At 38.2% G+C, this 24,257-nt stretch overlaps 1 protein-coding gene across 4 annotated transcripts in view; it reads right to left on the reverse strand.

The window, feature by feature from the left end:
• Window positions 1-24,257, reverse strand: part of DLGAP1 (DLG associated protein 1) — a 435,141-nt gene that overhangs the window by 385,405 nt on the left and 25,479 nt on the right. The window contains exon 2 of one of the 4 annotated variants that reach the window (XM_076329905.1): window positions 9,270-9,603. The exons of 2 other annotated variants lie outside the window; for them this stretch is intronic. The gene's annotated coding sequence lies outside the window, so the exon portion shown is untranslated. Of the gene's footprint in view, window positions 1-9,265; window positions 9,604-24,257 lie in introns of all 4 variants that reach the window. One more of the 4 variants, XM_076329903.1, reaches the window with a different exon arrangement.

Below are 24,257 nucleotides of genomic sequence, written 5' to 3' on the forward strand. Positions count from 1 at the left end.
GCAACATCAAGACTTAATTCAACTTAGCCACAGAGCATCTATTAAACCAAAGAACAGCGAGCTCATGTTCATCATCCTAAAGGAGGTACAGGGTTATACCTGCGATACAAACATTTCACCAGATCAAATCTCCAGGGCCCTGTTCTCATTTACACGGGGCCTTCCTCACACATGACCAAAGTCAGCACACCTATGTACTGAATTTCTTTACTGCCAGACAGAAATGTGTATGTATATTAATGCAAATGAGACTCCAGCCCTCAAATAAAAACGGTCTGCTTCAGTGTTGGACCTACCCTGAATAAATTAGAGTTAGCAACACATGAACATGTTTAATTCTGTTATAAAACCATTTACCACTGGGGGCGTGGGAGTGTCTGTGTTATATTTTGCTTTTAATAGTGCTATCCTGAGAACACTGGATAATTACTTTTTTCAGCTGACTCAGAACAGGTATAGCAGCATGGGGACCAGCTGTGCACACTTTCCCACTCCAGCATTTCCAAAGTAAATACAAACGAGGTAACATATTGCTTTGACTAAACTAGGCTACAGATCTCCATCAGAGTATCTCCTGTCTCATACTCCAAAATCCGTAATTGCCCAATTGCGGTAAGAGATATCCAGAGTCTCATTTAAAAAGTAGAAGTAACATAAAGGAATGATATGGAAAACAGTTGCATCCAGTATTATTATTGAAATAAACTATCTGTAAAAAATAAAGGAAATTTATGTACATTATGTACATTTATGTACATTATACATACATACATATGTATGTAAAGGAAACTATATACATCCATCTATGTATGCATGTGTGTATATATAATATATGGTATATATAAATTTACATAGGTACAGATTTAATTTAAATGAAGATAGATAGCAATAGGAAAACAACCCACAAGATCTTGGTTTCACATGCACTCAGTATGGATGGCTTTATCACATTAGAATGGATCCTATGTTCTATTTAGTCCAGTTTCTAGTACCTTGTAAAATAGTCTCTGCACAATCACCTAGTGAAATTACTCCTTCTGAAAAGATGTATTACCTGCCCCATGAAGGCACCTATACCAAAAACCCTATACTACACTCTAATTTAGGCAAAGGCACACAAGTGAAAATGAAAAATGAAAGCACAGAGAAATTATGCAATAAGTCCAAAGCTACACAGCAGAGACTGGGGCAGAATTAAAATGAGATTAAGAGATCTGAACTCCCACATACACTATATTATGTTTTCTTTCAGACTACACTGGGAAAGCTCACCTCCACCCACTGCTCAGGATGTAAAAAAAAAAATTGTATCTGCTCAACAAATTTGTGGAGCCAGCCTCTTCACTCTATACGGCCAAAGAATCCACTCTACTTTAAAAGAGAATTCACAAATAAATAATTGTGGATGGATACTGTGTATTTTTTTTTTTTAATAAATGGCATTTTTCGCTAAGCATAATCCGAAATTTTGGTCTTGAAGAGGTGAACACAGAGTTTGAAAATACAATCGAAAAAACAGTCTTGAATAAAGTTCAGCTTTCGAAGAAGATTTTAAAAGATTATTTTTATACAGTTGATTTTAACAATACAAAAACCTCTGCATGATACGAAGGTAGCTTTGATGCTAGCATATTTAGAATGATGTTTTATTCATGTATTTCTTTTGTAGCTCTGTCACTAAGAATTGAATCAGCTACATACAACTTAATTCTTCCACTGCTAGTTGCGCAATGAGAAGGATATTATTGCTTTCTGATTGCAGTAAAACAAAATGAAACATATTACCTGTCTGTTCTACTGTGATGAACAAATGTAGTGAATGTGAGATATGACATGTATGGCTACTTTTCAACAGAAATGTCATACATATGGAGAACTTTTTGTTATACATATGCCAAAGATTTCTGTATTTTCAAAACTGCATATACATCTGTGGATCCAAGTTGCTAAAGTACGTTGCCCTACTATCCTTTTTACATAGTTACAACAGATACTTTGTAACTTTAGTTAAAGGAAAAAAGCATATTGTGGACCTGAAAATTTCCATCCCTAAACACTGAAGGTTTTAATTGCTTTGTTTTTTAAAAAATATAACAACAATAACAATATCATAAACAAGCCACACCTCTGTGTCCACTCTTCCTTTCTGCTGTCATCTGAAAATTGTTTTAGAGAGGCATATAAGGGGAAATTTTATTTTTTTTAAAAATCAGAGGAAATGAAGACTCAAATGTTAAATTTATCCTCAGATTAAATTAAGATTACAGTTGAAAGCATTTTTAACTTTTTGGCAAAGCAGTTTGCCAATGGCTGTGGATGACGACAATTCAGTGTCACATGACAAAGTAGAGCATGGTATTGAATACTTCATGATAGAGTTTGCAAGGCCCTAAATTATCTTCAAAGAAAACTCCAAGTTACCTTTGCTCTGGAAGAAAGGAAGTAAATGACCAACTAGAAAAATTATGCAGTGATAATACTTTTACATTTCAGTAGCAGGAACATGAAAAAATATGACACTGATGCCACATTCACTAGAAGACCAACCCCCAGACTTCACATCCTGCCACTCCAGGTAAGGCATAAGCAGACTTGTTACACAGCCTAGCTCCTTCCTGGAGCCCCTGCATAAAAATGGCATATCCCTTACATCAATACTCAAAGCCTAAAAAAAATTTCATAGAATGTGCAAATTACAGACTCCCAAGGACCTACAGTCTTAGATCTTATGTGTAAACACGAAGTTTTGGAGAGGAAAAAAACCCCAAACATCAGAAGATGAATTTTATGAATTACCCTGGTCACATCAATTTGATGTCTAATCTGATACCATTAATGTCTTTGGCATGTTTGTCCTCAATTTCAAAGGAGCCCGGCATACATTAAAAGCAAGCAGTAAGAGTAGTTTCATATCAGAGGTATTGAGTACAAAATCTGTGGCTTTGGAGGCATAATGAGAATCTTTAATTCACTGTAACATGAAGTTAAGATCCCTTAGAAGCAGAAGAAATTACCACCCTAACTCATGCAGATGCTGCTCTGGTGCTGTTGTGTGACGCAAGGAGGGGGATTCTCCTGGTGGCTAAAAGCAATTTGAAATTGTTGGTACTACTGTATATGCAAAAAGACAAAGACAAAAGCATCACAGATGTTGCCAGAAAAGGCAATGGAAAACAATGAAATATCAGAGGAACACTTGTAATACAAGCATAGAATAAAGCTCAGAGAGTGCATCTCAAGCATAATCTTGGCACTAAGGAGAATTTTGAGAATAAAGAATAAAGAGACTGCTCCCTTTATTATTCCTATTCTTTTTTTATTTAGGAAGATACAATTTTATGAAGATTTGTTTTGCAAACAAATAAAGATGCATCGAAGATTATAGGCAATTCTCTCATCACTTTTTCTTCCCAACAGAACAACCTATGAGACTGAATACTGACTAACCATTTAGTTTAAAAGAGAAGAGAGTATGCTATATGCTCCCTTTTGGATATAGCTGGACTACAGCCAAATAAGACACTGATCCTAATTATGTTTCTGATATTACAGAGGTCCAAAGAAAATATGACCCTTAAACCACTTATCAGCATCCAAACCAATATCCGAAATAGCTAGGTATAGCTCTGTCAAACTGCTCATCAAGAATGCCACTGCTTTGCCATTGTAGGCACTGCAAAATGATGCTAAAAGCTCCCTTGGAAGCACAGTTGAGAGAGAATTGCGTAGCCCGTCTTCTTGACCAGTTGTCTGTGGGTTTAATGTGGATTCAGATAATGCCATAGGCTTTTGGCAGCTGGCAGTATGCACAGTGTAAAACGTCATTCAGCTTCGCTGTCTTGATCACTGTGCTCCACAGAGCAGAAAACTAAGTTTGACAGATTTGAAGGAGGTTCTTGTAATTTACTATAATTTATATAAAACATTATATATAGGCTTTAAAATCTCACCTGTAACTTCCAAAGAACTATGACTGAGTCAGTGTGGTTATTTTATAACATAATAGAAAAGAAAAACAAATTTTGAGTTCAGATCAAATACTCATTTTCATTCCTGTGGACAGAAGCATTGTCATCATTTCTATCTTTAAACATTCTATCTTTCCTTTTCAGAGGAGCTTAATTTCTATATCATCCAGCCTTAATTAAGATGACATTGACTAGTAGTCTTTTATATTGTAACTGGCTAAGAATTTTCTGCTGGAACTACCTTTTATTGGAAATAGCTGATTTTTAGGTGACTTTTTAGTATAAAATATCTGTCAGATTTCATGAACTTTCCATAAAATTTAAGCAGCAGTCTACTGTATTCTGCCTGGTACATGCTGCTTTCAGGATGCCACATCCACTCTGTTGGGGACAGGTAACTCAGAAGCCAAGCCTCTCCAACACCTCGGGGATGAAAACTGTCCTAAATCTGGAGAATCCAGGACCTTCTGCCATGGAAAGCACTGTCCTTCCAGGGTTCCCAGGGATGCTGTGGAGCACCCTACCCGGGAAAGCCTTCTTTGAGTTGTTGGCTCCAACACACATGACAATTCCTATCTACGTCGTCAAATTAGTTCCCTTTCTGTTTCACTGCACAGCCCTTGGCCTCGCAGTATCCACACTGCATACATACTAGTTTGCACACAGACTCCTACTTAGAGCAATCCAAGCAGTTCCCCTGGTGAGAGAACCTGAGCACAGAAGAAAGGATAATATGCTCCAAGACCTGTACAGTACAGACACAGGCCAGTTCACATCAGCCACTGCAAGTCTTGCTTCTTGGCCCCATACCAAAGAGCCTCCCAAGAGTGGTGCATCTCAGTCTTCAGCTATACTTTCTACTAGTCCCTCACTACAAGAAGGTCATCGAGGTGCTGGAGTGTGTCCAGAGAAGGGCAACGAAGCTGGTGAAGGGTCTGGAGAACAAGTCTTCTGAGGAGCGGCTGAGGGAACTGGGGTTGCTTAGCCTGGAGAAAAGGAGGCTCAGGGGAGACCTCATCGCTCCCTACAACTACCTGAAAGGAGGTTGTAGAGAGGTGGGTGTCGGTCTCTTCTCCCAAGTAACTAGCAATAGGACGAGAGGAAATGGCTTCAAGTTGCGCCAGGGGAGGTTTAGATTGCACATGAGGAAAATTTCTTTACTGAAAGAGTGGTTCAACATTGGACCAGGCTGCCCAGGGAAGTGGTTGAGTCACCATCCCTGAAGTATTTAAAAGACATGTAGATGCAGCACTTAGGGACATGGTTTAGTGGGCATGGTGGTGTTGGGTTGACGGTTGGACTCGATGATCTTAGAGGTCTTTTCCAACCTTAATGATTCTATCATTCTATTATTCTGAAGCAGATACTTTCTTTGCAACTCCAAAATTTTCCATTGGCCAGACACACCAATTCTAAACCTCAATTCATTTGCAACAAAGAAGTCAGGGTTGGATGCAGGGACTGTGCTAATGCCCTTAGATATGATACTGAAAGTGCCACTGGGAAGCTACCCTCCTTTCAGGCCCCCTTTGTACCTCTGATGTTGAAACCACCAGTTTAAGAGCTATGACAGGCTTTGATGGAGTGCACTGCAGCCTCCTCTAAGCCTTTAATATTTACACCAATAGTGTGGTACTCTTCTGCCTATCATCCACCTGATTGTCTTATTTTTATGACAATGATGGGGAAGAGAACAGATAATATGCTAACGTATTAAATAATTTCTCCCATTGTTTGTCTCGGGTTTGAAATATTTGGGTACAATCAGATATAATTGATCCTTTAAGGAAAAGTGTCTGTAATGAGATACTTAATACATACACCAAGAGTACATTTTGCTCTCTACTGACAATTATTTGAAGACAAAGAGAGGAAAATAAAGCTTCATTTCACCATGATCTTCAGGACCCTGGTAATCTTCTGGTTACTGAGAACTCTTGAACAAGTTTTAGTAACATAGTGACTAAAAGGAAACACAGATGGCTATTAACAACTTGGTTAAAGTTTCAGCAAGTATCACAAAACCAAAATACAGATCTCCTGCAACTACTTTTTCCTCACAAGCTAAAACCCCCAAACCTCTCCATTCAACTGTTAATGGTCTCATGTTACTGGCAGGACATTTTTTAGATTCTCTACAGCTATCTTGACCTAGTAGCTTCTGAAATTGAACATTTACTTAATGTCTTCCTTTGTTTATCTATTCATTTTGTAAACTGACCAATGTCGGTTTATCGACCCAAAGAAATTACATCACAGAACAGAATTTAACACTGGCAACCATAATAGGAATCCTTAAAGAAGCTTAAAATGTTAACTAAATGTAGACTTAAATTATTAATTGAAGCAAAACCTACTAATCACAGTTCAACAGGTACTCAGTATCCCAAGCCACCGGCATGCAGACATCAGACAGCAGAAATTGCAGCTACTGAGCTATGGGTTGCAGGCTACTGCCATGGACTGCTAGCTTCTGTTATTCCATAAGCAGCTTCATGGGGAATGGGAAAAGGCATACTGCAAAGGTATCGGTGAGAATTTTCCTTTTCCAGTGGGAATTTACTTCAGTTCAGGAAATAACAACTGTGAACATTCCTCCTCACTTGTGAAATTTCAGTCTCAGCCATGAGTGCTGTCAGTTTCAGGCATCCAGTTCTGCCTGAGTGTCCTCCTGATGCCCCCATGGTACATCCTACTTCCCCAAATAAAAACAAAATATATGGGACACAATCATGTCCCATTCAGTTCCTGCCAATGCGTTGACCGATTTTTGAACAAAGAATACAAAAATGGTAGGAAAACATTTACTGAAATAGCTACCTAATCTGCATTTTCTCATTTGTTTTTGTACACCTGAGTGCGAACTGTACACACAGTTTGATTAGTCCTGCTGTGTACTTCTCAGGGTACTTTAATTGGTTCAGAAGCAAACCAGAGAGCCACTTCTGAGGTGCATTTAAACTCAGGAACTATTTCCTTAGACATTTTTAATTGACAAGAAACAGCAGCATCGCCCAGTGCTCTGGGACTCCCCAAAATAAAAGATTAAACTCAGAAGCTGCTGATCCATTGGTCAGCCCAAGTGAGGTCAAGTGAGAGCCAAAAAGCAGCCTCCCTTGCCTCCCCTCCAAGTGTGATCACTTCAGAGAAACATAAAAAAAAAATCTCACATGATGATGAAAGAATGGAAATACAGGGAAGGACTACTATTTCCATAATAGCACTTGTCTCTTTAAACTTTGGCCTTTAAAAATCTCAGATTTCAGAAAAGGAAAAAGGCCTCATGGCTGCGGCGAAACGTGAGAGAGGAAGACATTTGCTCTTCCTCCTGCCTTGCAAGAAACAATGGGAACAGAAGACAGAAGTGTCCCCTGTAATAGCTGTTTAAATGTCTTCATTTGAATAGAACCTGACACATGATTTTTAACTGCTCAAGACGGTTATCCAAGTCCCTCTTCCAGAACAAACCACATGAAAAAACCCCCAACAACCAAGAGTTGCCCACTCGTTTGGGTTGTGACGGGTAGGACTACATAACAAAGGAGGAAAGCAAAAGCAGGCCATGTCTCACACACACATCTCCTGCTCCACACACATAGCTCAGACACCACCACGTCTTCCACGGCATGTTTTACCACAGCAACACAGCGCAGGTGCCTCTGCTTTGCTGGGGAACGGCAGACACATCACCAGAGCACCTGAAGTCTCTGCGAATCCACCCTCCCAACCCCCACGTAGGGAAGCAGGTGGCACATCGTTAGTCACAGCAACAGCTTCAGGCAATTAACAGACCCATTTTACAAGCTGGTTCTGAATTTGTTTTCACTGTCCCTCACTAGTCCTCATATAAAACTTGGTTCACAGGACTTTTTTATTCTTTTTTCTTTTTATGACTGACAAGATAGAGGTTACATTTATATATAAACCATGAATACTTAGTATTTATGCTTACAGCTGCTTATGTACCTCAGATGGAGTCAAATTTCTCAGTCCACATAGTTAATGATTGGGCTGGGATAGGGGACAAAGTGATTCTCAGCTGAGCTACCAGAGAACCACATATGCAGCCAGGTTTATGACCATCAATTCAACACATCTTCTGATTTTTCATCTCACCCTATTACATTTACTCACTTTTATCACATTCACAAGGTTTCAGGAGTCAGATTTTATTCTCCCAACCTCCATTGTGCCCGAGTTGACTTGTTAAATGTTCTCATGCTTTTTCTGAAAACCTGCTTTTAATTAAAAACCAGACTATGTAAGATAAATGGGGAAAAAGCTATCGAAGAAATTGAGAATATTACAAAATGCAAACATATCACATAATATTATGCAAAACAGCTGTTTAGGTTAATAAAATGTAAGACAAGAACAGCATTACAAATACTAACAACTAAATTAAAAAACCTAACTAAATAAAAACCACCTCCACTATTCCTACACAGAAAAAAAGATCAAAAAACATCCACAGCCCCTTCTTGAGGAGTATCTGTCTGGAATTGTTAGCCATGCTTGTTCTCCCTGGGGCAGAGTCAGTATGTACTTTTCTTGTCTTCTAATCAGTCTGCTCCTTCTGTTCATCATTAACTGATAAATTCCTCCCCCAAAAAAACATGTCACCAGTTTTGGGCCGCAAACTTTTTTTCATATCTAAGACTGCAAATGTAGTCTAAACATCTCTCTTCAGTCCTGCAGCAGCATTTTGTACACATTTCAACCAGAAAGGTATGTGTCCATTTGTCTGTCTTACAGGTTCGAAAGTTGTCTTTGTGGGTTTATATTTATTGCCTTGCAGTCTTTTACACACAGTAGGTCTAAAAAGATATTTCTTTTATCACTCCAGTACCTCAGTCTGGGATCCTGTAATCAGGCTGGGCCTCACCTTGCTTTGCATCACTTGGCAATTTAGGTTGTGCAAGCTATATTAAGTGCTCACAGACCTTCATAGCACTGGCATGTACAAGATGTTCCAGATTACTTACATTGAATCCAGTAGCTGCAATAGACTGTTAAGGTAATTTTTATTTTTTTAATAGGTAATGCAGACACAAATATCCCTTTGTTAAAATGTGAAGATGGCAAAGTCACTCATTCAAACGTTTGGAAATGCCAAAATTAATTACTGCTGCGTGCTCCCTTATGTTCCAAAGCAGCTGAGAGTACTTAGCACTTCTGTAAATTGCAACACGTTCTCAAGTCAAGCAACCAACTACCTAAAAGTTCACTTAACTGTTATGACACACCATCACCTTGGAAGAGTCAGAGATAAAATACAGCTCTGAAAATCCACTCACCCACCCCAGTCATGCATTCATCCTTTTACTTCCTCAAGTTTCTTGCTTTTTCAGTACATGTTCCCTTGTGCAGGTAGCTTCTACAGGTCAGGGCTTCTCTGCTAGAAACTCTGACGTGAGTATCACTGGTCCTGACCACTGGTGCCTCAGCCAGTTCTATCTTCTCCACAGCAAGCAAACCCTTCATGCAAGTCTTGCCTTGTTCCCCAGCTTCTTGACCGTCTTCATTCCCAACCTCTTCACAGCAGTCTCTACTGCTTCAGCTCAAAAGTCCTAGTGCCCTGCTGGACTTCATCCAAGACTTGAACATGCTCCTTAATGTCACAGAACTAGTTAATCTGTGCACAATAAAGAAAATAAACAACTGTCATTCAAACAGAAAAACAAAGGTATTAATCATTTGGTATTATCACCACACAGCACGTGTGCACATATGACTAAGACATGAGGGAGGAGAACCATATGTACCTAACTATTTGCAATGCAGACCTAGCCAGGTTTTCCAAATTAGGTCACAGATGAAAGAGTATCAATACAATTCACACATACACATAGATTCAGACACAGTATTTTTACAGTCCTAACGGAGATGAGGTTGGATGAGGACTTCTTGGGTGCCATTTATGCAATATGGGTTTTCATAAGACTGAGGTAACACTGGTAATATTGTGGAAGCAAAAAACAAAAGATTTTTGTAGAATTTATTTCAGTTCAACTAGCTAGGGAATTTGATCTGAACTGGAGCTGCTCAATTGCTTCTGGATGACCAGGTGTCAGTAAAGGATCAGTAACATTTATTTCCATTTATGTACAGATGACATGTTGCCAGTTTTTTTCTAGAAATAGACATTACAGAGGCTAGCTATCTCTTCTTACCTTCCACTTGGATCACTGCAATCTGCTCTGAACTTAGAAAATATTTGAAAAAATCAGCTAGCATAGAAGTAGGCAATATTTTAGAGGCAAACCATTTGGAAACAGCCATCTGTGCTCGATAATGGTTGGAAATTTTAGAAAAATGCTACTTTTCTCTCTTCTCACTTTTTTCCCTCAAAATTTTTCTTGAAGTTTTTTCACTAGTTCCACTCATTTTACCCTTTCTGCAGTGGATTTCTTTGCAGTACTAGTTGTGGAAAAAAGATAGAGCTTTACAGCCAAATTCTGTGTGATAGCCTACATAATACTAATTCATTCGTGTTGACCAGAGACCCTGGCGTCCCTGTGCTCCTTCATATCACATTTTTATTAGCTACCCCATCTCTTCTAACCCCTCCACTCCAATATCTCCCTTTTACTTATTTCTCATTATTTGCCTCGACCACCAAGACCATCCAAGCAGTCAAGAAGCCAATCTCTTGGTTTAGGTGGGATGCAACTGCCAGCAAGAGCACGTTCACCAAAAATCTACTTCAATAAAATAACCTATTCTTTCCTTATTCTGACAGAGCTTGAATTTGCTGACTGTTCGACAAAGTGCAAACCTTCTTGCAGGTTTCTGAAGGAAACATCATTTAGTATTAGGTGATCACTGTTAATTTTAAATAAACAGTCAGGTATGGTGCTAGCAATGATTTCTTTACTAAGCAGCAGACCATTTCTTTTCCTCACACGTGCCGAATGGTAGATGCCTTTCTATGTTTTCTTTAAGCTAATAAGGCATTTCTATGGAACAGATCACTGATTTCAGTTAAAGAGAACTAAGGACTCTCAATTTCTAAGATGTTTAAGCATTCATCAGGTTTATAGAACTTATGTGATTACAGATATATCTGACTAGACAAAAAAGACACATTTACTTTCCAGTACCTTAGTGTAAGTTTCTTGCAAACATCAACTGTCTCCATAAACACTTCTTCCCATTACACAGAAAAAACTGAAAAGTTCCTTGAATTTATAATTAAAGACATTTAATTATGATTTAATATATATTCTTGATTCACAAAAGTAAACAAGAATCTGAAGACTAAAAGCACTTACATGTTTCACGGTCATTTCATGTTACTGGAAGCTCCTCTCTTCATATTTCTACTAGGAGCTTCCTTCTACAGATGATTTAAGTAGCAAATACTTCAAAGCATTCAAATGTTTTTTGAATGAACCATTTTGGTTCCAAAAAATATGATAAAATGACTCGCATAATATACCATCTATATTATTTCACTTAAGACCACACATACATTGAATATTTTACTGCTCTTCTTCCACTCCCTTCTTCCAAAATATTTAAACAACATTAGCAAAGCCTGTTTGTAGTCTCAGCTGAAGCTGAGAAACCTGTTAGTTCAATGTAGACACTCCACTGACCTAAATTATAAGAGACCAACTTCAAAACCACTGACTGAAAACTAATCTTAAACACTGAGCAAGCGTAACAGATCCTGCAACTATACCTCCAGAAGAAATGCATTAGAGATGCACTAGAAAAAAAAACTGCCACAAAATAAATACAGAACCATTAGGTGTCACGTTAACTCAAACATGAGTTTCTTTTTTGCAGGCCAGTAGCCCAAGGCAGCTCCTCTCTGATTCACTGTGTTACTGAAGCACAAAACCAGTAACCTCAGAGCACTCCGGCACACAGCAACATCGCAGCGGGTCAGTTCTCTCACGGAAATGGGTGCTGTAGTTCAGCTACCAGCCTGGTATCAAACATTGCTTCTGCTCTTTACCTAACATTGGCACACGTTGGTGAATAAAGAGAAAAAAAGACCTGGTCCACTTGAACCCAGGCGTCCTTCCCTGAATGCTCCAAGTTCCCAGCTGCATCCCACTACTTTCTGATGTCAAAAAGCAGTCTGTTGACCACAGGGCACCCCATTGTTTCCAGACGCTAGAGAACGACCATCCATCCTCCCCGAACCCTGAAGCTTGGTGAGACAGAGACTGCTTAGGCTACATATTCAAATTGCAAGACAGTACAAAATTAAACATTTATGCTTACTGATCCCAGGTACCGATGCAATGGAGAAGCTGTAAAAACCTTTGTCAGGTGCCAAAACAGTGTGGCCTTTTTCAGAAAAATGCCCTCTTGTCCCTTAATACAGGTGACCCATTAGCATGTATAACTTTAAGACCACTGCCCTAGCCAAGAGCAGGATGGCAGAAGCAGGTGCGACCTGTTTCTGAATCTGGACAAAATTAATGCAATCCAACTGCCTCCAGGTAGTCAGCTTTGCTGGCTAAAGAAATCTATTGCTTGCTATTTTTGAGCTCCTTCAAAACACTTCTTTGATACAGGTATTTGCTCTACAGTTTGTTAAGTCCTTCATCCTGTCAGTTTCCATTCATCTTCCAGATTTTAAATGGTTTACCTAACTGAGTCAAAAGGCATATATATTTCTACAGCGAGCATTCCCAAAGTACTTCAGGTATGCACAATATGGCAGGTCTGTATCTTCAGGTAAAAATTAGCAAGTCATCCTGCCTCTAGCTTTGACTACATGGCTTGTTTTAAGCCAAATTCATGACAGCAACAACTATGCACAGCTAATGCCTTTGGCATGATCCTGCATGAAAGCAGCACGACCTTGGGAGGGTCAATGAAGACAGAGCAAGATATTTTTCTCACAGCATGGCCATATACACACACACCCCCCACGTACCAATCCTGCTCTGCTGCTGCCCAATATTCTGTGCAAATCAATGGGGTACCCATTTGCCCAAGTCCCTTTGCAGAGAAATCTGGTTACCTTCCATGATTTTATCTGCAATATTATCAACATCTCAAAAATAATTACAGTTTGAGTACACACATTTTGCACTAGTTCTGCTACTCTTCAGTCCCATGATGTATCCCCTCGTTATATCAATACTGATTAAAAAAAAAAAAAAAGAAGAGTTAACTTTTCTAGAAAAGCTGTCCTCCTCCCTTTTGAGCATGGTTCTGTTTGTTCCTGCCTGACAGAACAGAGTGCATCAAAGAAAAGTAATAACGTATTTTGGCAGCTACAGCTAATAAAGAAAGCATCTACCTTAAGACTTGAAGACAGCAAACTAAGATTAAGTTCATCATGTCCTAGCCAAGAAAACCTGCAGAGAGTCATGCTTACAGTGAAAGAAAAGCTGGAAGCTTAGCCTTTTCACAAATTTCAGTTACTAATAAAGCTAAAACTGTAAGGAAGGGAAAAGGGATTTCTAAATAGGTTGTGGAATTGTTTAAAAACAAGTTAGAAATAGAGACTCAGTCATTCCTGACCTGTGTCACAGGTATCAGCTAGTTTCATGCATGTCTGTCTGAGAATTGAACACAAATTATTTTAGGGGTGCTTTACAGTCTATTGCAATTGCACAGGATCAGCCTTCAGTGACTTTTCTAGCTTGAGAGCCCTCACAAAAGCATTTATAAAAAGAACATATTTTCTCCCTCATGTCTGACTTACCTGAGTATAGAACATAACAGGAGAGGGGATTGTCTCAAGTTGCAAGGAAGTCTCTGCTTTGACTGACACACCAGAATCATTACAGCACAGGAACCATTTCAGATATGGCAACTCAGGTCGCTTCTATGAACTTGTAAGTGCTCTCCCTCAAAGCAAAACTGAAGTCAGTGGGATGCCCCACATGGTCTGGTTTCCATCTGGGCTCCAATATATTTCAGCATTTAAAATGAATCTGTTCTACAGTGTTGATGCAAAGGGTCTAGACCTGGGGCTGAAGCTCTTCAAAGCTCTACTCTCTACAGCCGTGTGCCTTACTGCTTTGTAGTTCAAGAACTAATGACAACATGCACACATTAATCTGTCAGAAGCATGCCCAACAGCTCAGAGGCAATCTCAGCATGGAAGATTTTGCTCTCTGTGGACTGTCATTTGCACCTTTCAAACAAGTACCCAACATCCTTGAGCCTACTTTATAGCTAGAACTGATTCACTTCACTTCTCAATTTTTTGCTATTTTTATACTAGCACCTCCTTCGCCAAAAAAAAAAAAAAAAAAATCAAAATAAGTAAATTCCTGTTAAAGGCATTTGATATTTTAAACTGCATGACAGCATTTAAGCACATACTTAAATCGAGTGTCTGCTGCCCAAATACTAAATAAGCAGAAAAAAAAGTGTAACTTCACGAACTATCCTAAATTTTATTCAAAAGGGAATATGACTATTAAAACTATTACTCTCAGCAACAACCTTTTAGAGTAACTGAAGTAAGGATTATCTGAAGTTAGCAGTATTTTCCCTTGTATACATCTGGAGGATTTCCTAAAGTCCTGAGCGTTCTTCCTAGTTCTTCTGAAATCAACATGAGTTCTACATGAACTGATGAGAAATACATAATTTGCCTATGATCTTAAGATAGAAAAAAATAAATTTCTCTTGTCAGGTAAAATTGTAAAAGTAGTTACATCCATTTAGCTATTACTAATCAATAAATAGTAAAACATTTAGAAAAGTTTAAAATCTGTATCTTTAACACTGTACATTTCATGCAACAATTAAAGTGGGCTGTATTTAATTGTTAGCTGAAAATTCATGCAACATCATCTTACATAGCTGAATATGTAAAGAATGAGACCTACGTAGTCCAGTTTAAACTGCAAACAGCCAAAGTCATCAAACCACTCTTCTGATCAACCTAATGTGTAAAAAAATTCAGCACACACACTGCAGTTATTTTAAACACTGCATGTGGGCACAAGCAATAACCAGCTGTTAAAGTACTGATGCTCCTACACGACATTCCAAAATACATTTTCTCCTGTATTGCTAGTAGTTATTTTTGGCACATGCTCTTATTTTGTAAACCTGTTCTCCTCTACTACCTCCACTATTATCTTGACCTAGCATTTTTCCTTCTGCTCTAAAACTCCACTTCGAACACAGACAGAATCAAACCCCAGTATCTTTCTGAGAATCAGAGGCACACTGTGACTGTAGCTACAGCTATGCAAATGCAGGGTAATTCGGTGTGGAGCTCCTTTGGATTTGCCCCATATAGGAGACAAGAATTTTATTAAGTCGGAGCCAAAGAAGGGACCCCACGGACAGAAAGTACATATGCCTCTTTGTTGATTCTTTACATATTCTGAGAGAAAAGGAGCATTAACAGTCTATTCCAAACCCAACAAAGCTAACCAGAACATTCCCCTAGTAAATCTGTACCTGAAACTGTGAGTAAGTGAGAACTCATCCATGTGTTTGTTTTCTGAGGTTGAGTTGAGCAAGGCATCAGAAGGTATTGTAAAAATGCCAGCTCAGTTAGCATAAACTGTCCGTGAAAGCAAAGCGAAGAATTGACAACCCTTGCCATATAATGCACAATTGCCCAGCCACAACTGCCATCTGCCGTGTTGGTAGAAAGGTACGCCAAGACTTTCTGAGGATAAGGACTATCATTACACCTAGCCCATCTAGAACAAGGGGGCCCACAATTTTCTTTCTAGAGCATGCACCTGTCAAAAGGATCATGCTCTCTTACAAACCTGACATTTTCATAATCAGTACAATAATTTTAAAATACACTTTACTGCAATACAAGTCAGACGTATTATGTTTTATGTATGAAACTTTGTGAAATAAAAATTGTGTCATTTGAGAACAAATAGACTCACTAAGAGGAAGAGCCTAAATAAAATAAGATACAACCAGCAATTTGCATTTAAAAGAACAATGGTCAACACTTGGTAAAGATCTGTTTGCAATGTAATAATGATCAATTTCAGAAAAAAAAATGCCACTTGAAACAATTTTCTTTACTAACAAGATTCTTAAAAAAAAATCAATTTTATAAAATGTGCTTTGCAAGATTTAAATAGGAAAATAGATCAGGCTATTTGCCTTCATGTACAATTTGATCAGATAGCATGTAATAGAGGTGACAAAGCCCTTTGAAGTTTCCTCCGAGACTTGAATTTCAGCTAATTTTCTTATGCAAATAAGGGCTAACTAGTTACCTTTAAAATTCCAGCTCTTTTTACTACAAAACCTCTAAATAGATTATTCGTAACTCTCGTGTTTAAGAAGTTTTGAGTGTATTCTCATCCCATTGCACAGACAGCTATGCATAAGCCTCTCATTAAGGATAAACCGCCTCTCACTGAAATGAGAATATACCCCTAAGGGTTTCTGTATTAAATTCATGTTTGGTTATTTATCCAAATTATTTTACATTTTCACAGCACATTAACGTAGTCTCTATAACTTCATGGTACAGACAGATATACTACTCGTAATCTGCACTAGAATATGACAACATACAAGAGTGTACAGCGTTAGCACATCTGTTAAAAGGTGGTGGGTTGGAAGATGCATTTGGCAAGACAGTTTTGCTACGTGTCAGGAGTTCTGTCAGTGCTCAAGGATTGTTTGCTATTTGTCATGGCTTTTCTGTTATTTTGAACACAGCTTAAGGTACGTTTTGCCAGACGGAAGATGGGATTCAAGAAGTTCCGTCTGACATAATAAATGGAATATTTGATAAAAACCCAGGCTAAAGGGAGACAGAAACAGTACAGGAAGCTCAGGTTCAGCTCTTATTAATCCAAAGCTTGACTGTGTTTTGCTGTAGGGTCTAGCACACCCTAGAAATACATTATATCTAGATCCTGATCTTCACATTGATTTTTTTTATTTGAGGTATCTGTGTAACCAATTTGTCAGTTTGTGTTACATTTCCCCTTTACCTCTACCCACAGAGGGAGGATACTAGTCTATCAGCCTTCAGCTATAAACTCTAAACTCTCCAGCTTAAAGTTAAGATTCCCACGTTTTCCTTTGCTTGTTCTCAACTCAATTAGAAACCAATTAATTGGCCAACAAGTCAAAACATGCTCGAAATCAAGACCTGATATAATTTTTTGTCCTCTAACCTTAATAATGGGTAAATAATTACATGGCAATGGCATGCAAGAGACATGAAAAAGAGCAAATTTTTTTTTTTTTTTTGGTAAACCCATGTGCTTCTGAGGTTAAAAAGAAACGTGAAAAGTAAACATTTTTATTGTTTGGCTTGGCTTTTTTTTTTTTTTTCTTTCTTCCCCATAGTTCTACAATTCACCTTATTGCTATAGGATGCGTTAGGGAGAAATTAGCAGAACAACTTTTCCAGACGTTGCTAAGCAACCTACTTCTTTAAAACTTCGTCAGAATAACAAAAGTATTTTAAGACAAATTACTTTAAAATTTTCTTATGCTATGATTAATACATCCTGGTTTGAAAAACAAACAAACAAGTCTGTGAAAGCAGTGGCCAGAATCATTTGACCTTTGATTTAAAACAAATACGCAAAGAATTAATTTGTCCCAGTGCATCTATAGATTAGCATAGACTCTTTTGGTTATGAAGGTCTTAGATCTACTGGTTGAGTAGGTCCATATTCATTTGGGATGAGACATTGTGCTGAGCAGCTCATGGCACCTCATTTCTCACTAACATCAGTAGGAAATAAAAGCTCTCAGTCTACAGGACAGGCCTCCCAAAAACATCATACTTCAGACTGCTAACAGACCAGTCTCTTTTCGAAGATGATCTGAACCAGTATTTGTCTTTATCATTTGTCATGTATTTCGGTTTAGAAAACCTACACAATCAACGTAATAGTAGAATTTCACAAAGAAAATAAAATCCTTCAGCTAAGTGGCTTCTCACTTTAAATGCTAGATGCTCCAGGACTTACTGAGATATCATTCATATAGCCAAAACCCAAGCTAACTGGGAGAAAATATTACTTAGAGGATAATATTCAGATACCAATCTGGTTTAGAAGTCATTATCTTCTGTAAGATTAACATTTTTATTTACAACTCCATAAAAATATAATGCATATTTATAAAGCAGGAGAACAGAATTTATAGTATATTGAAACGCCTTTCATGCTTTAAATTTTAATAATTTGGACATTTCAGATTTAATCAAACTGACAAAAAGAAAATCAATGGAAGCCTTCGTTGCTCTGCAACTGCCTCTTAAAGTTTTACACAAACTTTAATAAAATACTGAACATACAAAAATAAAGCTTTGTATACCGGCAACCCTTTACTGCTCGTATTAGCTTACATTTCACAATCAGTACAAAATAGAAACACTAAAGTAATAGTGGCTTCACTTGACAACAAACTTCTTTTTTTCCTGAGAGACACTGAAAACAGTTTTTTAAAGTCACGTGAGGGATCTGGATATCTACGTTCTATTAACTTTAATGGGCAACACAGAAAAATCTCAGTCTAAGTACTTAATGTCTAAGACTGCAAATGACTCAACTCACCAGCTCACACTCTCTTCCTACCGATTTCAATATATTTTGCATACAAAATGATTGCAGCCCTTATGAAGTTTCACTTAGCATTATGGCACATGCTTTCAGGATATGCAGAGTATATTATTTATCAAACATGCACCCTCAGACAGTAACTTGATTCTGGAACAGAATGAGTTAAAAGCACTTAGCTGCTCTCCAGAAATATTCAGCAGGCAGGACAAGAAGATGAGAAACACTTTTGCATCATGTCAGCAGTAGTGTTGTGCACTGGACTAACATGGGTTGGAAGGATGCATCACGCACCAAAACCTTTTCGAGTTCAATATTCTGTCAGGACAGTTATTTCGCTGCACTGTATTTTTTCCACATTGTCTCACAACTGTGGAAAAATGTTCCTTTCCAACAGAAAATTTGCTGCCTTTGCTCTCAGCTCGGAGATTTTTTTTTTCCCTTTTCTAATCTGATTCCTTCCTGCTGCTTTTAAGCAGAAAACTATTTTAAGCACAAAATTAAAACATACAATGCAAAATATCCCCCAAATTCAAGTGAGCTGGCTTCTTATATTTCATATTGTCCAAAAGGCTTATTCTGACTGACTTCTGCTGTTCACTGAGGTGTCAAAAATGAGCAAATAAGAACCCTGAGGCAGAAAGGGAGCTCACAGCCACTAAAGACAGCAGTAGTATCACAGTGTCAGTGTCTTTGCTTCAACAATGGGCAATAGTAACTTCTGTTAAAATGGAAGGCTACAGTACTGGCTACCGCATTTATGGGTAATTACAAGAAAGTCCAGCAATTAAGCACCTCAGTGGTAGTGCTTAAAATTAGAGTGGTGACTAAAACAGATGTGAAAATGAGAAGAGAAAAAAACAGGCATCACTTTAACTGCGCAAGCAAAGTCTACTCTGAAATCCCAGTGGGTGGGAGAAATGTTCAGCAGGGCATAAAAACCTGAAGCAAAAGGAGGTCTTTAACATATTTTTTATACTCAAGTCCACAGCATATAAGCGAGATCTATAACTTTGCTGCCTGTGGATCAAAAAAAGTATCTATAAATCACACCTCAAGCTTGCTGAGCACATGCCGTGCAGGCCAGATTCTTCTGGAACAAACAAGAGACATTAAAATATAAACCCCTGCATGCTGCTCTAAAGTAAGAAAGTTAAGAACGTAGATCGTCAAGATAAACTGAAAATGTTATGATTCCATAGAAAGATTAATATAGTAACATAATCTGATGTAATTAATATATTCAGGATTGCTTTTAAAAAGTCCTAGCGGTATTGTTAAGTCAGACCTGTCTAACCTCTAAGCTTCACAGCACAGAAACTACTGAAGGTTTATATCCTGTGTTAATAGGATACTTGCACACTTTATATGTTTATATACAGACAAAACCCCTGTATGAACACATACACAAAACAAAAGGAACTCTGGATATGAACTTTTTAAGTGAGAGATTGTTAATATCTGCTATTACTGGCAAGGTGTCCAAACACTGTGCCATCAAATGTGTTAGAAAAGTTCTCCAAGGAAAGAAGCCATATTTGGCGCAGGTTTGGAAAGGATATCTAAGAAATATGTGAGAAGAGTTAATGTTTCAGCCCCTTGGGGACTCTTACCGCTTTCTCAGAACAGTCTTTGGGTTTAACACCACTTGTAAGGTCAGCCGAACACACAATGTACAATATGCCTCTTCCACTGTAGCCAGACATCAAGCCCCATACTGGATGGAAATGGCTAAACATTTCTTGTATTTCTTCGATGCCAGAAAAGTCAATTATTAAGTTATGAGTAGGAACATGACAGTATAAATATTACTAACACATATAAGATATGAATCCAAAATACTGCTGCCCTGCAAATCATATACTTCATTGGAATATGTTTTGAATCTTGGAGGCATATATGTCTTAGTTTGATGTTTTCATGTACCGGTTTTAACAGTACGTTCTTATTTTCACAGCTTCATGAATTTGCACGAAGCTAATGGCTCCCAAGGGAAGTGCCATTTCATGTGTATTTTTCAGTAAGTTACTGAAACTGATATTGTCATGAAGGAAATAGATAGTTTATGCTCTAAATGCTTGGAAAAAGAAAGAGAAGTAAAAAGAGGATTGCATCTTGCATATCTGGTTTTTTTTATTTCATTGCATTCAACTATCTCAAATACTTCTCTTTTAAAAGTCTGCTTGGGTCAGTGGACTGGACTACACTCTGTAGAGAAGTAGATTACATCCTGCGCAACTAGAGCCATATCCATCTATTCATCAAGGAATGCAAGTGACAAGTGCAATGGCCAGTGATTTGAAGGACAGCAAAGCAATTTTTCCCAAGATCAACGTAATAGAAGCAAGACGTGTGCAGACTTTAAGCAAAGCACACAGTTTAAATGCACAGGGAAACATATGTGGCACGGAGGATGTGGCAAGAGAAAGTACATTAGGATTGTCAAATGAAGAAAACGTTAGCTTTTCAGAACAGATCTCCATTCCAAAAGATCTCAGCTCCTCCTTCTAAAAGACTGAATGCCTGATGACCATTACCCACTTTTCCATCCTTTACCCTTGGAGTGACAAGCAGCATCTTGATTCAAATGAGGCAAGTGGTGATGATGATAAAAATGAAACTGTTCAAAAGTGAGGAGCAAGAAAGCTCACAGTAACAGATTTATATCGGGTGTTCAGCTTCACAGACGAAGCAACCAAGATTTTGCAGGTGACTGATGTGATCTGAAAAGCCAGCTGCCAAAAAGCCAGTAACTTAAATTGTGTGTACTTCTTAAGCCCCTGCACATAACACCCTTCTTTCTTATTAAGAAAGCAAGTGAAAAATTGCTTCTTAGGAAAAAAAAACATCAGTAATGCATTTCTGTGATAACCTGCCTCTGGAGTATACCCTTGGAGGGGTATGGGACTGTGTTGGTCAGTTCTAGGTGCATGATTGAACTAAGGTACTCTTCCTAATATCTCCTCAAGAGGAGAAGCATTATTTATCAAGATGCATCTGTGTGCATGGCTCATAAAGTCTATCTGTAACTAGAGGTGCAATGATACAATGCCACACCGCAGCTCCTAAGCAGGAGAGATTCTGTAAAGACGGAATATAGCCTGGAGAGGTTTTAAGCTCTTTCTTTTAAAGTAATCTTTTTTGGTTTTATTTTCCTGAAGAAAAACTGTGAAACCGTCTTCACCCCACATCTGGAAAACTGCTGTAGAGGTTACAATGGGCCACAGAATATATGCATGAATTGTGATATACGATGTAAATGTTAAAGAGCTCACAGGTAGGACTAACTGTTGCTTCTGGGTATTTTTAGTGCCGTGGACATTATTAACAAATTTGAAACAACCTTAATGAACAATTTACAACAGAAAATCTTCTGTCAAGAAAATCTTCAGATCTCATGATGCCTTTCTCCCAGATGCTTTCCCGAGTCAGGAAGCTTGAAGGTATACTGCAGAAAAGCATCACTCTAAACTTCACCTGTTGTTATATGCTACCATGGGTATTTCATCATGGCCAACTATTGGAGCCAGAATACTGGGACTAAGTGAAACTTACTCATACATTGCACTACAATGTTAAATTAAAACTGAATTACATCGCGAGAATTGTTCATAATGAAAAATATTTTGATAGACAAGCACCATAGTCTGGAAAGGGACTAATTCAGACTCTAGAGAGGCAGCTTTTTAATGGAACACAGAAACATTTGTTAAAGCTTGATGTAGGTATAGATTCAATGGCTTTTAGGGGCAAATCCCATAGCATTTCTCCAAACAAAACTCCCAGTGAAGTGAATGAGTATTTTCCTTAAAGACTGCAACATTTGGCCCTTAGAAATGGAAAACATTCAATAATAAATAGTTTGGATTAAGTAAATTCAATAGCAACTTAATCTACACAAATACCAGAGAGAAAATTCCTCTTTTGATTAACTAACTAAAGTTAGTATGCTTCTAAAAGTCTACTATATTTATAGATTTACTTATGAATTATACATTTCTTGTATGAATATCATAGTTTAGTACTTGGAAACCCAGATGAAGTATATAATAGCTACTGACATAACCTAGTTAAACTGCTGGTATTTCACTGCAGATCCTGGAGTTCATGGTCTGCAACTTGGTTAGAAATGTTCACTCAGGGATAAATGTTGCATAAAATATTTTTGAGTTGGTGAATTTACAGTGAGATGTAATAGAATTCAGGGTTTAAAAACAGATGCTACAGTGACAAACTTTACATACGGATTTGAAACGTCATATCTATGGACACTTAACTAAATTGGTTTAATTTAGTCTCCTGTGTATGATTTAAAATGAGATGGTTTCTCACATCACAGTCCCAAAAACAGATTCCACTGAAAAACAAAAGGAAGACTCCCACTGAAATCAAAGTAGCTAAAAATCTACCACACATTTAATCCTAAAATTCACATAAGCACTGAAAGTCCAGGTGCTTCTCTACAACAGATCAGATTTCTCTATTTCACTGATCTTCCTGTCATTCTTCCTTCACTCAGTTCGTTGTGCTTCCTCGACAGCATTACCTTCCTTCATTTCTGCACCCGTTACAACAATTCAAGCATGTTAATCTTTCATAATATACTTAATCATGGACATCTGGAAGATCAATTTCCTTAAGTTAATCACAATAGTACATGAGTGTATTCTGAAAAACCGCAAAAGGGCAATTCAGAAAGTAAAGAAAAACATGGGAAACCATATGACATTTCTGAAAAAGCTGTTATACAAAAAAAGGAAGTAAGTTCCACTCTTAAGGATGCTCTTGAGACCGAGAACTAACTCTACAAAATCATTAATATCTGCTGTATGAATGTATTATAAAAAGTCCTTGTTATTAGATTGGAAGAGGCTTCCAGGTTCACAAAGATTTCTCCCTCGTTACCACACGTGACCACATCACATAAGCCCTCAGATAAATTTAAACAATTTAATCTGAAAAGAATTCTTGGACTATTGCTCTAAAACCTCCCGTTACTGGAAGTAATAAACTTTTCTCTGGTTTCCAGCTGGTAACTGTCCATGGGTGGGTCATCTGTGTGTATACCAACACTATCCTTTGACTCAAATGGTTGTTCCCTCCCTCGCGTTCAGTTCAGTTCCTCACACAAATATAGAGAGCCATTTTGTCACCTTCCAGCCTTAAAAACAGCTCAACTTTTTCAGCCGAACAAAATATATCTCTTAATCTCTTACGTGACCTTTCTCCAAATGTGAGCCTTTTTCAAATGGGTGATCAGAGTTCTACACAGTGTTTTAGATAAAATCTAACCAACTTTTTGCAATAAAATTCATGTTTTTCCCCCCTCCGTGTCAAACAAAGCGTTCTCACCATGTAGGCAAAACTCAGCTTTGTAGCAGGGGTCACGGAGATTTCACCAGCGCAAGCAGCGAGGGTAAAAGGGATTACAGGATTTCAGGGCAGTGAACAGGATGAGCAAGACTACAGGAAAGCTGCAGCGTTTGGCAGTCTCTGGGGGAAGTAGTATGGGTGGGAATGTAGGGATTTATTTGGGAAGAAGGAAGAACTGAGCACACAGAGTAAAGCTTTGGGGACAGAGGCGGCAGAAGGTTCATCTTCACAGGCGGCACTGGAGCCTACCCACCCCCCTCATCCCTGCTCCCTCAGCCATAAACCCTACCTTCCTCCTAAAGCATCCTCCCTCCCTTCAGCAGCACCTACTTCCCCCAGTCTAAAACTGCATCCCAGCCTCACCTCCCTGTGCCTTCTGGGCTGCTGCTCTGAGAACAGGCAGCTCTGGGACAGG

The sequence above is a fragment of the Aptenodytes patagonicus genome, chromosome 2, assembly GCF_965638725.1.
Source record: "Aptenodytes patagonicus chromosome 2, bAptPat1.pri.cur, whole genome shotgun sequence".
NCBI lineage: Eukaryota > Metazoa > Chordata > Aves > Sphenisciformes > Spheniscidae > Aptenodytes > Aptenodytes patagonicus.